The sequence below is a fragment of the Pleurodeles waltl genome, chromosome 3_1 (assembly GCF_031143425.1).
Source record: "Pleurodeles waltl isolate 20211129_DDA chromosome 3_1, aPleWal1.hap1.20221129, whole genome shotgun sequence".
Lineage (NCBI taxonomy): Eukaryota > Metazoa > Chordata > Amphibia > Caudata > Salamandridae > Pleurodeles > Pleurodeles waltl.
Window position 1 is genome coordinate 1296111395 of NC_090440.1, and position 15607 is coordinate 1296127001.

Genomic DNA, 15607 nt, shown 5'->3' on the forward strand with positions numbered 1-15607 from the left:
ACTGCCACATCGCTGGGGCTTATAATTTATATGCAGGGTGCAGCGTGCCCCCCGCTGACCTGGGGATCATCATCTCCCCAGGGCTGTGATTTATTAGGCAGAGGCCATGTGCGCCCGACTGCCCCGGAGACCACCAACTCCCTGGGGAGTTACAGTGTTAATGAGCTGCAAGCTGCATGCCCCCCCACTGCCCTGGGGACCACCACCTCCCTGAGCTGAAATGTAATTAATTTGTGGGGGGCCACGTGGCACCCTGCTGCCCTGGGGATCACCACCTCCATAGGGCAAACATTTAAAAAAAGAAAGGGGGGTCCCTTGGGACCCCCAAGTCCTGGGGACCAGCCCCTCCCCATGGCTCCACTGAATTATGAGTGGAGGAAGTGCGTCCCTCTCTCTGCCCTGGGGACCACCACCCCCGGGGGCAAATACTTAAAAAAAGAAAGGGGATCCCTGAGGCTATTTAAGCATAGCTCCCGGGATCAGCACCTCTCTACCTCCCTGGGGCTATGCATACATTGGAGAGGGGCCTTGTGCCCCTCCCTCAAGGAGCCTCGGATTGTCCTGGGTACACCACCCTCCAGGCCGACTCCTGCTACGTCCCGGGGGGCCACCTCTAGGACATAGCTCTTTGCTGTAGCTTCGCTGCAGCTCTGCAGCCAAGCCATAGAAAACACTTCGGGTTTTGACAGCTGGACCTGTAAAGCAGGTCCTGCTGTCAAAATCGGAAGCTTTCATCTCTGTCCCCTACAGAAGTGAACACAAATCAAAGAACGGGGTGTAATTTGAGGATATGTGGCGCTCAGGGTGCCAATCTACCTATATAAGTGCCGGGGAGCCTCACAAGGGAAACACCCAACCCTCAGAGGTCAAACAACCTCAAAACTCAAAAACATACACAATGAGGGGCCCCTAAACAAACATCAGGAACAATACGATGTATTTTAGACAAAGGAAATATTTCCACAGGTCAGTCCAAATTGCACCATGTAGGTATAGAGTCAAATACGAACACTTGATCAGTCCAAAATTTATTCAAAATGTGTTTACACATTAAACAGTCTGTAGTCCAAGGAAATTTGTACTTCCAGCTTTCCAGCCAACACGTGTTTCGTCTTTAGGAATAGTTTACATCCCTTACGACTTCTTCAGGGCTTACAAGTCCATTACACACTTAAGTAGTATCCAGTAATGCCGGTTAATCCCAAACCGATATTCTCCAATATATAAATTGACCGAGTAGAATTTCAATGAACCCAATACTCCACAAATATCGTCTCCGTATAAACTTGTCGGCGTCTTAGTGCCAGAACGCCTAGCGAGTGCTAATGTGTCAGAAAGAGAATCCAGTGAGAGCATCCTTCTTAAGGTTTATTATGGATTTTAATCAATCACATAAGGAGATCAAAAATATAGTACAGAGGAACTAGAAAATATTATAAAATGGATGAGGACTTAAGAAATAAGTACCTCAGTTCCCACAAATCCCATATCGTAAAGTATCATCGCTAGCACATATGCTAACCTTCAGTGACTAAAAACAGTTGCAAAAGAACCAATCGAATTGGCTGGACAGACATAACAAGATTGGGTTCTGGAAGTGCTCCACATGCAAAGCATGCAAACATGGAATAAGTACAAACATTTTCAAATTATCTAATAGGAACCTGAAGGCAAATAAATAAAACTTAACTTGTGGAAAGGACCATGTAGTGCATGTACCGCAACACACCTTCAAAACCAATATGTGGGAAGGACAGCAAATTTTGTGAAACTAAGGATTTTGCAACATTACAGAGCTATAAGAAATAAGGTTTTCAGCTAACCGAAAGACAAGCATTTCTGGGAGAACATCCAGGAAACACAGCTTATCTGAGATGTTTTGGAATCCAACACATTGAGAAATAACAGAGAGAGGCAATAGAGAGTTAACACTTAGAAAAGCAGAATCAAGAATGCTCATCGTAATGAGCACAGATTAACCTTTCGGCCACAATGAAGATGCAGTATTATTCATACTCCTATAGGAGAGAACATTTTAAATGATTTAGAGGCCCCTTCTTTAGAACACCTGATTTAAGCATACTATCACAAAAGTAAAAATAGACATCTTGAATTTAATGAGCAAAAAAGTAATTGATGTTAAGATCCATGAAAAAAACAAGATAAAAAAGAGGAAAAATTACAGGGTTCTATTATGGTGACATGGATTACGTTACATAAGACACCTTGAAGACAGACTGATGTAACACTTACACAAATAAAATATGAAGCCCTGGGAAGGATAGACTAAGCCCCTCATTACGATTTTGGTAGTCCCACAATAGGACTGCCAAACTTGAGGGGAGTGTATTACAATGTTTCCACAGGAATGACCATTGTGAACATTACAACACGTGTTCCCGCTGGTCAGTATGGCTGGAACAGTTATATGATATAGCACTCAGCTTCCTTAAGGGAGCCGAGTTGTTTATCCTGGCACAGAGGGGGCCGACCAGCACCCTTGGATTGGGCACTGTCTGCAAAGCAGGCAGTGCTCATTCTGACGGTGTTGGGCAGGGGCTAGGCACGGGGTCCCCTGCACTTGATCTCCACCAGCCTTTTCATGGTGGGGAAGGCTAGCAGAGAACAAGTTTGAAATCAGCCAGATGGCACTGAGTTCTGTGCCGCCCTCGCTGACTACAACCAAGACCATTGTGAGCCCATCGAGAACAATGTTCCTGGTGAGGAACTGCGATCCCTTGGCACGTCCGTCAACCAGGTTTATAATTTCGTGGCCAGACACCCGGAGTGTGGCGGTCCAACCGTCAATGTGAGGCCCAAAGTACTTTACAGGAAATGCAATGAATCAAGTGCCAATTTAACATACCGGTGATAGCATAGTGATTAAACCTAGCTAACAAACATAGACATAATCCATTTTAGTGGAAATGAAAAAGGAAAATCTTTTGGAAAATGAACAACTAAGTACTTTACAGAAAATGTTGTAAATCCATCCCCAATCAGAAAACTCGCAAATATGGGGTTATCCTAAATACTCTTCATTAAGCAAGAGAGATTAGGATATGAAACAAATACAAATGTAAAAAAGTTAATTAAAGACACTGAAGAGAAGGATCTCTAGCGAGAAAATGATGTTGACATTCACAAATGAACTGAGCCAGTGGTTTAGCTGTTCAATTACAAAATGTGCAAGGACTGTACAAGCACTTTAAAATCCACCTTAAAAAGACATTAACAGAATACAAAATACATGTAGTAGTTAAAAACATGACCTCTAAATGAAAATGTACCTTATAAAAGGCTATCTTCCAGTAGAAATCAATGGATATGTTATAAAAACATGCTAAAAAGTGATTACAAATGTACTTAAAAAAATTATTACATTGTTCAAAAAAATGGTAAACAATGTGGCCTAAAAAGGTGAGTATTAATCATTGACCCTAGCGCTGAACCTACAAAGATAGTAAACATCAGTGATTGTTTAATTCTAATCAACCACAGTGTTCCACTTCAAACTAGCATGGTTCATATTAATTGGTTTGCTCCCCTCACTGATGTGACAAATATAACTAACACAGAATTTGATAAGAATGAGGGTGTTATGAGAGAAACAATTAAGAGTAACCAACCACAGAAAGACTTACCTGCTATAAAATCAGATTTAAAAACTGAAATACCTGAGTTAAAAGCTATGGTCAGCTCGTCAACCGAATTGATCGTAACACCAGGAGAGAAGTTATACACACGGGGTAAGGAATGACAGTACTAAACAAAAGAATCCTGACTTATTTAATTCCAGCAGTTCTATAAGAAGAAATGAGTCTCATGACACCTGTATTACCTCCTGTACTAGTCAAAATTGTATTACATTTATTCTCAGCAGACAAGCACCTGGAATGCATTTCACTGCTCCTGGCATGTGTACCACTGCTTCTCCACAGTGGTATCAGCCAAAGAAGCAGATTTAGTCACTGGCTTCTAATATAGTCATAGCCTGCATCAGAATGCAAATTACCAATGAGGAAACCTGACAGAAACCCGAAATCCTCCACATTATGAGGATGCTGTGAAAACTGGCTATGACATTTTAGGGCACACCTTCCGATTGAAAACACAAACCCCCCCACACATAGTAGATGCTATGAGATCAGGCATCAGGAGACCACCACCACACCAGGTTCTATCTGTCTGTCCTGTGTATATGTTCAAAGTTCCAAAAGTAGCACCCTCGGTTAGAGAAAATAGGAATTCTCTGGCCAATAAAGTAATACATTGGATAAGAAAGGTAGAACACTGTCATGTCACTGTCAACACTGTGAAGACATTAAAACACTCTACTGACCTGGATGAGTTTGACTATATTAAATTAGGGGTGAAAACAGAAATATTAGCTAAAGGGCTAATTACTATGAAGGCTTGCTTTATTGCGCAGTCAGGTTCTCCAATATAGTTCAAACTTAGGGCCTGATTATGACTATGGTGGTCTAGGGCCACCATGGTGGCTGTCCAATCGTCATACTATGATACATGTGGTTACACAGACAAAAGACCGCTGTGGTCCTGCACACACCACCAGCAAATCTAGACCGCAGGGTTAGCGAGCTGAGCCAATGCAACTAACAAAGGGCAGACCACCATTGCAACCACCATCCCAATCACCATGTTGCATCCAGCTGACGTGACCATTGCGGTCCAACCACCACATTTGTGCTGGTGGAAACAGAGGGATAAAGGCCTACCACATCCAGTGCTGCCATGGAGCCGAACCTACATGGCCTGCTGATGCTTGTGCTGCTTGATGGCACACAAAATCGACGTCATTGAGGACGCAACCGACTATAAGTCAAACACCTACCCATTTCTTCCAACTCCACAGTAACTTGACCGGCCGCCTTTTACCTCGTATGTGTGCTGTGCTCTGTGCCTCAAATAAATTTAGGGTCATATTAATACTCTATTTTCGCTAAATTTGCTAACCTAACTCCATATTTATATTTTGACGCTAGACCCGTCTAGCTGCAAAATATTGGAATTAAAGGCATTTTTTGGATGCGTGAACCCACCTTGCATCAATGAGAAGCAAGATAGGCGTTCCAATCCAAAAAATGACTCAAAGCCCCTAGAGCCATTATTTATCCTCCTGTGCAAAAATGGTGCGTGGGGTGCGAGCCTGCTTAGTGGCATTATTTAATACCTGGATCACAGCAGGCGTTAGGGGATCTCTGGAGCCATTTCCATGGTCAAACACCTGGGAAAGGGCCCACAGGTGCTCACCCAAGCCCCAGGAACACCCCCACCCACACCAGAGGGACACCAGATGATGGGGGGACCCCATCCCAGGTGAGTAGGGTAAGTAGAGGTAAGTATTTTAAAAAGTTTTTTAAAGTGCCATTGGGGGCCCTGAAATGACCCACCCTACGTGGCATTGGGTGCAATGGCCATGGACAGGGGACACTTGTCCCCTGTGCTGGCCATTGGGGTGGTGGGCATGACTCACGTCTTTTATAAGACAGGAATCATGTGGTATGGATGGTTTTACGGCAGGAAATGATGCTAGGCTGGCCAAAGGCATTTTTACTGCCTCTAACCAGCCTAGCGTTATTTTTTGAGGTAAAACCCCCTTCCCCATACCGTCAACCCCACCTGCTAACGTAATTTTTTCTGACGCTAGCCCAACCAGTGCGCCGGCTTGCCTGCTTCCATAAATTTGGCGCCCTATTGGCACTCTGAAATAACGCAAGCCAGCACTCTATTTTTTTTACACAAAACTGCGCAAATGCAGTTTTGCATCAAAAAGTATAAATATGGGCCTTAGTGTGCCCTGTGTCAGAGTTGTACACAAAGTATGTCCCAACACAGCCCCCTTTGGCCAGGTCCCTGAAACTGCACCCACACACACTAAACTTGATATGTGCGCACATCCCAGTTTCAGGGATAGTGATGTGTTCATAACATTGTGTCACACAACAGCAAATCCAGATCAATATCGCACCTGCAAATTGAAGTGACACCTTAACATTGTACAGATGCCCTGGCCTGTTGTGACAGAACACATACATCTGTATGGATGTGTCATTGAACCCATATACACCTTCCCTGCAAATTCCAGGCAATGGACTCACAGATATCACCCACATTGCAAGAGGATGTATGGTGAATGGGATGCAGAATAATTTGAGTGACAAACATCCAAAGCACACAATGTAAACAATCCCTGCAGAATAGGTATGGTGGCAACAGGAGGACCCAAGGAAGGATACTGTCCTGGGACACATTCCACTTTGCATATGTCTAAAAAAACACGATTTGCACAAGAACTATGGCCTGATGAATATCAGGGACAACCAATAGCATAACTGAGTGTCATGTCCATTTTGCAAATGTGTAAGAATAAGTCTAAAAAGCAAATACACCAGTAACAGCAGGGGTCACACATTTAGATAAAGTAGGTGTAAGGCACACACATTAAAATGAACATATGTCTATTCAATTGTATAGGGAGGTAGCACAATTGAACATCCTCCATGCGTGAACAAACAAACATCTAGATTGCACACATTAAACAAATGTCCAATCTACATCATGGGGAGAAATGTAACCCAATAGATGGTGACAGTGGCCCAGCCAATATGAAATACTTACCATATGAAACAACACCCAAAGCAATGCCAACCCAATTGGATCACATCTCACACATCCATCCATAGATCATTTCCCCTTATCCTTGGTGGCTCTAGCACTGGTTCCAAAGTCAGATATTACCAACCTGAGCAAATGGATCATCAAACTCGGTGAAACAAACACAACTGTAGGATTACCTCACATACTAATCACGAACAACAAAAAGGTAGAAAAGTAATGGCAGGACAAATGTATAGCAAAGCAAACAAATGAACTGCATTTACAAGCCTCCACAAAAAATGGAGAAGAGGCCAATTGTCAGTCCTTGGTGAAACCTCTGCATGCAGGGGCATTTAGTGGGCATTCCAGGTACTGCACTGATCACCCTTGGGTGGGGTCGGGTTTAGGATGAGTGGGTTTAGTCTTTGACAGGGTGGTCTTCACTTTGGGAGGGGTTGGTTTCTTCTTGGGTTTGGGTGGGGTATGGCGGGGTCTGGTGCGGGGGCAGGTTCCACAGAGGAGGACTTGGATATGGAAGGGGTTGGGTTGGGGTGTGGTCAGGGTCCTTATTTGCTTTTGGAGGATGGTGGGTTCCACAGGGATAAGTGCAAGGGTAAACATAAAACTTACTTTGGGAAAATGGGGAGGGTGTTCAGGAGGGGTTGGGAGGTTGAGAAAGTGCCTGTGTCAGGTGTGACTTTGGGTGTTGTTGGTGCTGGTGTGTGTGTCTGAAGTATGTTTGTGTTTAGTTTGTGTCTGTTGTGTGTGTGAGTGTGGGCCTTTGCATCTCTTGGCAGGCTGTGATGAGTATAGTGGGAGTAGTGGATGTGTCTGTGTGGGTAGGGGTGGTGACAGGGGTATGATGGATGTAGTGGCTATGTATGTGGGTGTTGGGTGGTATCTGGGGATATGGTGGATGTGGTGGCTGTGTCTTTGGGTGTTGGGTGGTGTCTGGGGGTATGGTGGATGTGGTGGTTGTGTCTGTGGGTGTTGGGGTGGTGTTTGGGGGTATGGTGGATGTGGTGGTGGTTACGAGTGGAGTGACTGATTGTTGAGTGCTTGCATGCTTGTGTGTCATGTGGTGTTTGTGTTTATGTCTGCTGCTTGTGGCTGTTGAGGTATGTCCATGCATATATGTGAGTGTGCTTTGGACAGGAATGGAAATAGGGAAATTGGATGGGGAAAAGGAAGGTGGTGTGGGAGGATTGTTGGAGGTGGAAGGCTGCTGTAAGTAAGGAGGTCAGAGACTGAAAAGATCACTGTAGGCCGGACATAGCACTGTGAATGCCTTCCAGGTACGCAACTATCTGTTTGAGCTGGGTGCCCTGCCCTTGACGGCATTCAGAATGGCAGTCTGACCCACAGAGATGCTCCTCAGGAGGTCAATATCTTCTTCATTCAGGGCAACAGTGGTAACAGGAGTAGGGGGTGAGGTGCCTGGAGCGAAGGAGACCGCTACCTCTTGGGGGAGTTGCCCCGGCCAACTGGGTGGGGAGCAATAGAGAGGTTGGAGATGGAACTGGGGGTTGTGGACAAGGATGGAGCAGATGCAGGACCTGAGTGTTTCACCACCACTAGGGAGTGTCCACTGGAGGTGGACTTTGAAGAAGATGATATTGATCCAATCTTTTTTGTGGCACTTCTCTCATTGCCTGCTACTTCCCCACTGATATCAGCCCTGTTTCTTCTGCTCGCCTGTGAGGATGCTGAAATGACAAAGACAAATAAGGTAAGTCCATGTGCTGGAACTCACTTGAACATCTGCTTTGATTACAAAACATTAGCAAAATGTACTGTACCCCACATCCACAAGGTTCTCCAAGGTGCCTCCAACATTAGCGACACCACATGCATGCAAGCTACATGAAATGTAGACAGCTGCACACAGGAAAATCAGAATCACAGACAATTTCAGTTGCATGAGTGAAGCTGTCCAATCACAATACCCATGGATCAAGAAGGAGACCTTGTCACCTTGAATGGTTTGGCTTTTGAAGCACCCCTCACTAACCTGTTGCCGTTACAAGGACATTCTCACAGATTCCACCCAAGGGCCTGCAATCGACATATGTTCATATACACAATACCACATCAGGATGAAATGATGGGCAAATAATCCAGCCATACTGCAGTAAGGAGTACACACCCATGTCACACTACAAAAGTCACCAATGGTAATTTCCCAATAAGTACATTGTCAAAATAGTGTAATTGAAGTTGTACTAACATTGCTTTGCTAGATAACACATCTTGCACAGAAAGGTACACCAGAAACAATCTGGTCAAAATGTCTGAGAGATTTGTCGACAAGTATCCACAGCACAATGAATTAGCTAGGCGTAAGGAATTCACCTGTTTTGATTGGTAATGCTGGGAACACCCTTCTAACATTGAATTACTAAAAGGCAATATTCCATTTAATGTTGTTGTGGCTCAGGGAATCTCCAAAATCTGTAGATGGCCTTTAACATGTTTCTCTATGTGAAGGCACATCTCAGTACCTTTATGTCATGCAAACACAGGTTCCATTGGCTTACTGAGTGTACACACTCACATATGATACCAACATTTCTGTATGTCACTCCCTGATGCATGTCAACAGTCAGGTAATGAACCCTCAACAGTTAAAATGTGCACATCACTTAGCCGAATTATTCAACATTGCAATGTACATTGTGAGCAAGTAAGTACTGTAGGTCTACCTGTCATGTCCTTCATTGCTTCTGCAATTGTTCATAATACATGACATGGAGTAATGGGTTAGGGTATGTGTGACCCAACAAACAATGTTGACACACTTCTGTATATGGTGCCTCATAAATTGTATATCCATTATATGAAACAATTTTCCATGAGATTTTGGCATGAACACATGTGTGATAGAATCATACATCATCTAATGAAGAGATGTAGATCATGTATGAAACAGTAGTAGAAAGGATACTGCAAAATTCAAGGTACACATGCTAACATGCAGGCACAAATACTGATTTCAACAGTGATGTCACACAAATCATTGAACTTTATATTCCCTACATACCACCACCACCACTTGACAGACAGTAGTGAGGCACCAGCACTCTTGACACACCAAAGACAAGTGGACTGTTGGGTACAAATGAGACCCACAACATGAAACAACATGAGATGATTGACCACAGCACTCAGCCATGTGTCTGTTCAAGAGAGTATATTGGTAGTGGGCTATACTTTGTTGTTTCCCTGGTCACTATGACAAGAGTCAAGGCACATCACCATGCACCAACTACCATACCTGTTACAAACAATAACTCATCTTGTCTATTGCACTTTGGCCATCTCCAATATTCAGGGGGAGATGGCTGCCTCTAGTACATCAACCTGGTAATGTAACATGTAGGAATCTGCCCAGAACTCACCTCCTTGCAGCTGCTGTGTTCCCCTCAAGCACCCATCAAGCTTGGGGTAGGCCAGTATGTGGGCCATCAGGGGCTCAGGGCCCACGTTGGGAGGAGAGCCCCAGCTGGTCCTCCGCATTCTTCTGGGCCCAGCATCTCATGTCTTTCCACCTTTTTTGACAGTGGACGTTCCACTGGTGATAGACCCACCAGGGTCCACACCTTCCAGGCAACGGCTCTTCAAATTCATTGATGCTGATGGGCATTGACCTGTATGGATGCAATAGACAAATGAAGAGGTCACAATAGCCTGTTTTTAGGGTCACTGGTTGTGCAACACAAATTCTTGAAAACACCTAGCACAACCATTGTGTAATTGTCACCACATAACAGGTGTAAAGTACACATGGCGATAAGTACAGGGACATAAATGCACACTTTTGGAGTCATCTGCTGACTGTCCACAAACGTGGTCATGGCCTACACTGACTGAGCGAGCCCAGCGACATATTGTAGCCCATGGCCAAGCAACATGTACAGTAATGTGAGCCACTAGGAAACACAACACACCATTGCAACCTTCGGAAGCGTAAACTACTTGTGCATGACTGTACAGACACCTTTACATCCAGGCACATTGACTCATGGCAAACGGTCCATACAGACAACTACCATGGTACAAACTACACCTTAAAACCTTGGTGACAATGAAAGGGCTTTCATGGGTCTCTCTGGATGCTTCTTCACTGTGGATGTGTGGAAATGTGGTCCACAAAATGGAATCTCATCCCAATTCTAAGTGGGTTTGAGTGGTATGTACTGGTATCACAAGAAACACCCTTTACCATATGTGGCATTCCTACAAAAATGACATTCAACATACAAAGGTATGTTTGGTCTAAATGGTTGCATGTAACAAAGCTAGTGATCTACATGTCGTGATCTCCCCTGTATCAACCAACTATCTGCTTGGAGATTTCACTTGTGCATTAGGCCTATACTTTGCACACATGACTTCTGGAAAGGTGATGACAGACCTATGGGAGTAAGAAGCCTGTCATTAGGCAGTGACACACATTGACAATGAGGGTCAATGGACATAAGTACCAGGTCAGGTGGTTACTTCAGTCCCCATTTCTTATGTAGTCAATGTAAAAGCATGCATGCCAAATTGTGCTTCAGAAAACTCATTTTGGCCACATCCAAGGATCAGAAGGTCTACAGGGAGTGGCCCCAGTGCCTCAGTTGCATAGCCTCAGTTACTGTGCACCAGTCTGGGCTATGTCCCATACTTTAAAAAGGCTATGCCAAGCCTTGCTCTCTGCGGGCTGAGCATACAGAACCTACATGAACAGCACATTACCATCATTTCCATGCATGACAGTACATCCTGTGGCCATCCTGTATGTTAGTTCAAGGTTGTGTGACACTCTGAAGGTTTCAATGAGTTTTACACAGGTATCATACCACAGTTTGCCAAGGTGTGATGTGGGCTGAGTGATCAGTGGGACTTTACAATTTGCTAACAACACCCTTAACTGACTCAAACAGTATACATACACAGCTCATGCTGTGATGCAAATACATGTACCGTGCTATTTACCATCAGAACATCAGACAAATCCTTCTTTGGCTGGAAAGTTCACTTGCATAGATATTTGAATGCAACAGAAGGAGGATCTAGGGCTTATCACACATTACAAAACACAGTGGTCATATGAAATACTCAGAGAACAGGGCACCACAATCCCGAACCTGTAGATCCTATGTATGGGCCACAGATTGTGACAACAGGCACACAAATGACTCACTGGGACTCAGCAGCACATTTTAGCATGTGAGGAAGGAATGGATGTTTTTAGTCAAATATGTATGTGATGTAGTTACCTGTTTCCCTGGTGAGCCATAGAGCTGACCATACAACGGAAGGACCACTTCAACAAATTTCTACACCTCTGGAGAGAAGGCAGAGGCCCTTTCACCTGCTTGTCCTGGCATGATTACTCCCAGAGGTGGCATGCAGTAGCTGAAGTGGTGGAGGTGCAGATGGCAGCGGTGTCAGGTGAGTTATTTTCCAAACCACTGTGTACATGTAAGCCATGTACGAGGTCATCACCATCAACTGGCACAACCAATGGGCTGTGACCATCACAGTCAACAATGTTAGACTATGGCTGTTTTCACCGCAGTTGGAACCGCAGTTGGAACCGCCCGCCACGCGGTCGACTACCGCCGGCGGCTGGAGGTTCCTAAAGTCCAATGAACAAGGTAGGCATCCTTCATTTTGGCAGTTGAAACTGCCTTTTTTTTTTTTAAATGCACCACAACATCTATTAATATGGAGTAACATCGCAACAGTTGTAAAACTCCCTTGGTATGTAGAATCTTCTACAAAAACATCATCAGTGTAGTGTGTTGTTGGTCACAGATGCCATAGAACCGCAGTGCACTGTACCCCGCCAGTAATGGTATTTTTGGCGGTCAAGGGGCACAAGAGGAGCAGTTTGGTTTGTTATGTGCACATGTATGTAGTAGACACATACCTAGACAACCAAAGGGGTCATAGCTGGACCTTGAGGAGTAGAAGTTTTGATGTTTAATGGGTGTAATGTATTTCCAGTCATTAATGTTTCGTCACGTGACTCTAGTCTTAATCATCAGATATGTTTGTCTGAACTCCGTGACTAATGCTCCAACTCATTTCACTCTACAAATAGGTACCCTGGGAGAGGGAGGATGCAATAACCTCTAGTCTACCGTCCATTTCCAGACCTCTAGTCCATGGAAGAACTTGACATAATGAATCAGTTCCGCCTGAATAGGCGAACAATCCAAGATCCATGTTGTCAGTTGATCTCATGTCTCAAAACACTATTCCAACATTTATATTACCTTATTGTGATACTCATGCAAGTTTAACACTGCCTGGCCATACAGTCAGTTCACTGTACAATGGCTAAATCTGGTGGTATGTTACAACGTATGTTCAGGGGTGTTTTAAGAAATGTGCTTTCAGCAATGATGAAGCATTTTGTGAACTATGCCAGGTTTCCCAGACGTCAGGATTTGACCAATGTGAAGGTTAACTTCTATTGATTTGGACACCAACCAATTGTTGTGGGGGCCATTGATGGCTCCCATATTGCATTTGTGCCACTGCATGCCAGCGAACAAGTCTTTCACAACAGAAAACCTTTCCATTAGATAAACACGCAAATTGTCTGCTTGTCAGATCTGTTCCAAGGTTCAGCCCTTTATTCCTTTGTAAGGGAAACAGCACCATACCCCAGCTGATGTCAAAAATGCACCGAAAACATCTTATGAGTTGTGACATTGGCAGGTATATGATGCTGTTCGGACATACAAGGTAGGCATGGATTGTTCCTGGGAATGTAGGACACAAACTTTGGGTGTACACGGCCTGTGCCAAGACAGCTTGCACAGTGATTGGATGGAAGTTTGGGAAAAAACGTCTTCCTTGTTGTGTGATGGCCTTGATGCATCATGTGTGTCAACATGTGGACAGAAAATATGTAGTCCTAGGCTGAATTCGTGTTAGTTTCTTTAATATTAGCTAACGCTTTTTGCATTAACTGTATGTAGCTGTTGATGTGTTTCATCATTGTAGGCCAAAGTGCCTTTGGCACATCACTAACATTTGTTTGTGTCATACCGCCAGATGCAGAAGCACTGGATTGTAAAGATCCTTTGATCAGAATCTGTTGGACAGTCATCTGTCTTGAGTCTTGCACTATATGATGTTAGTTTCCTTTTGTGAGGTAGTTGATTTGGTTCAGCTGATGACATCACCCAATTTCATGTTTGCCTATTCTACAGGGCAATGTCTTGTATATCCCTCCCATCCATGGTCTTGAGGTCTGTATCTGTAAATGTGATTGTTTACCCGGTATGATTCAATCACGTGTAATTTGCTAAGTTTCAGACATATTGACAGCCTATGAGCTGACTAAATTAATACATTTTCTTCTTTAACAAGACACCTGTGTGTATGTATTTGTGTGGAATGGTTGTAATCCTGAGCTGGACACTTTGTACATGCAACATATCCCTGCTTCTATATGTAGCTTGTTTTTCGATTGTATGGTTCACATGTTATTGCATATCTACTTTGCTAAACATGTAATTTAAGACAGCTGACAATAAGTTTGTGACTTGTGATTTTATTACAGTGCTACGGGTGAAAACAAACTTGGGGCAAAAAGCAACATAAATTAAACAATGAAGGGGTCAGTCAAGGTGATAGAAATCATAGGAGTAAAAGGCACACCAAAGGAAGATGGGATTGACATATGTGCTGTTCTGTACGACAATGCACATTGACAAGCTCACATCTTTGCAACTCTGGGTATTTCATGTTGTGAAAGTAGATGAACAGCACAGTGGCAAAAGGTGAGATGTGAGTATGTAGGACATTGAAAATTTGTGACAGTTTTTGTGTTGTAACTTTCCAGACTCCACTTCCCCAGCTATTTCTGTTAAGCCCTCAGGATGCAGGATGGCCAAGACCTTCTCCTCCCAGCCCACGGAAAGACTTGCAATGGGGCACTGGGAGGACCACCACCAGCCCTGTTGGCCTCCATATGTTGCCTGGAGGCCAGGGAATGCGGCTTCCATTTCAAATCATCCCACCTCTTCCTAATGTCCTGCTTTGTGCTTTGTGTTGACTATTCCTTGCCACATTTCCATTTTCCTACTGAGAGGAGTATGCTGGACTTGGGCTACAAACAATTGTGGCTCTACTCTTATGATTTCATCCACCATGTCTCTCAACTCCTCTTCAGAAAAACAGTTTTTTTTAGATTGGTACCTGGGTGTAAATTGAAGTGGGTGGCATGGACTTACTTAAAAAAATATATAGGGAGTAAATGGACAAAAGTATGTGAAAGATGGTGAGTGGGATGGTGAAACAGGGATGCCTTATCGGTCAAGGATGTGAAAAACTGTAGACTCTGGTCTCCTTCTTGCAGTGGAGAGGCTAAGGATCATGATCTGGGAAGGGGCTGTGTTTTGCAGGGGTGTATGTCAACTGGGCCAACATATGTCAGCGGTGTTGTTTTTGAATCCATCCAATGGGCACTTGTCTGTTACTTTGCTGAATGAGTACCACAGCGGCCGACCACCATGAGCTGACCACTGCAAGGAGACCGCCACATCAACTCTGTTTTAGTAATGGGCTCGGCGGTTCCATACAGGCATGATGGCGATGGAGTGTGCACTGGGAAGATAGCCGAGCAGCTGACGGGCAGAAATTTGTTTTGACAGTCAGCGGTTTAGCCTCTATGCATCATAATATGGCGGTCTGTAGACTCCCAGTGCAGTGATCTTTTTGGGACTGCTGCCTTGGCAGTCTGATGTTCGACAGCCAAACTCGTAATTGGGCCCTTAGTCCACATTGCAGAGGATCACTACTGTCTAAGATGGAGCATCCTAATGACAATGGTATATATAAGGCTTCTGTACCAGAGTCAAATTTAATACAAGTAGACTGACTGAAGGTGGGGGTTGTATCTCAGCATAAAGACAGAAAATTGGCTTTTAGCCAGGACTATACAAATATATATATAAAATCCACTTCAGGGGAGATTGAT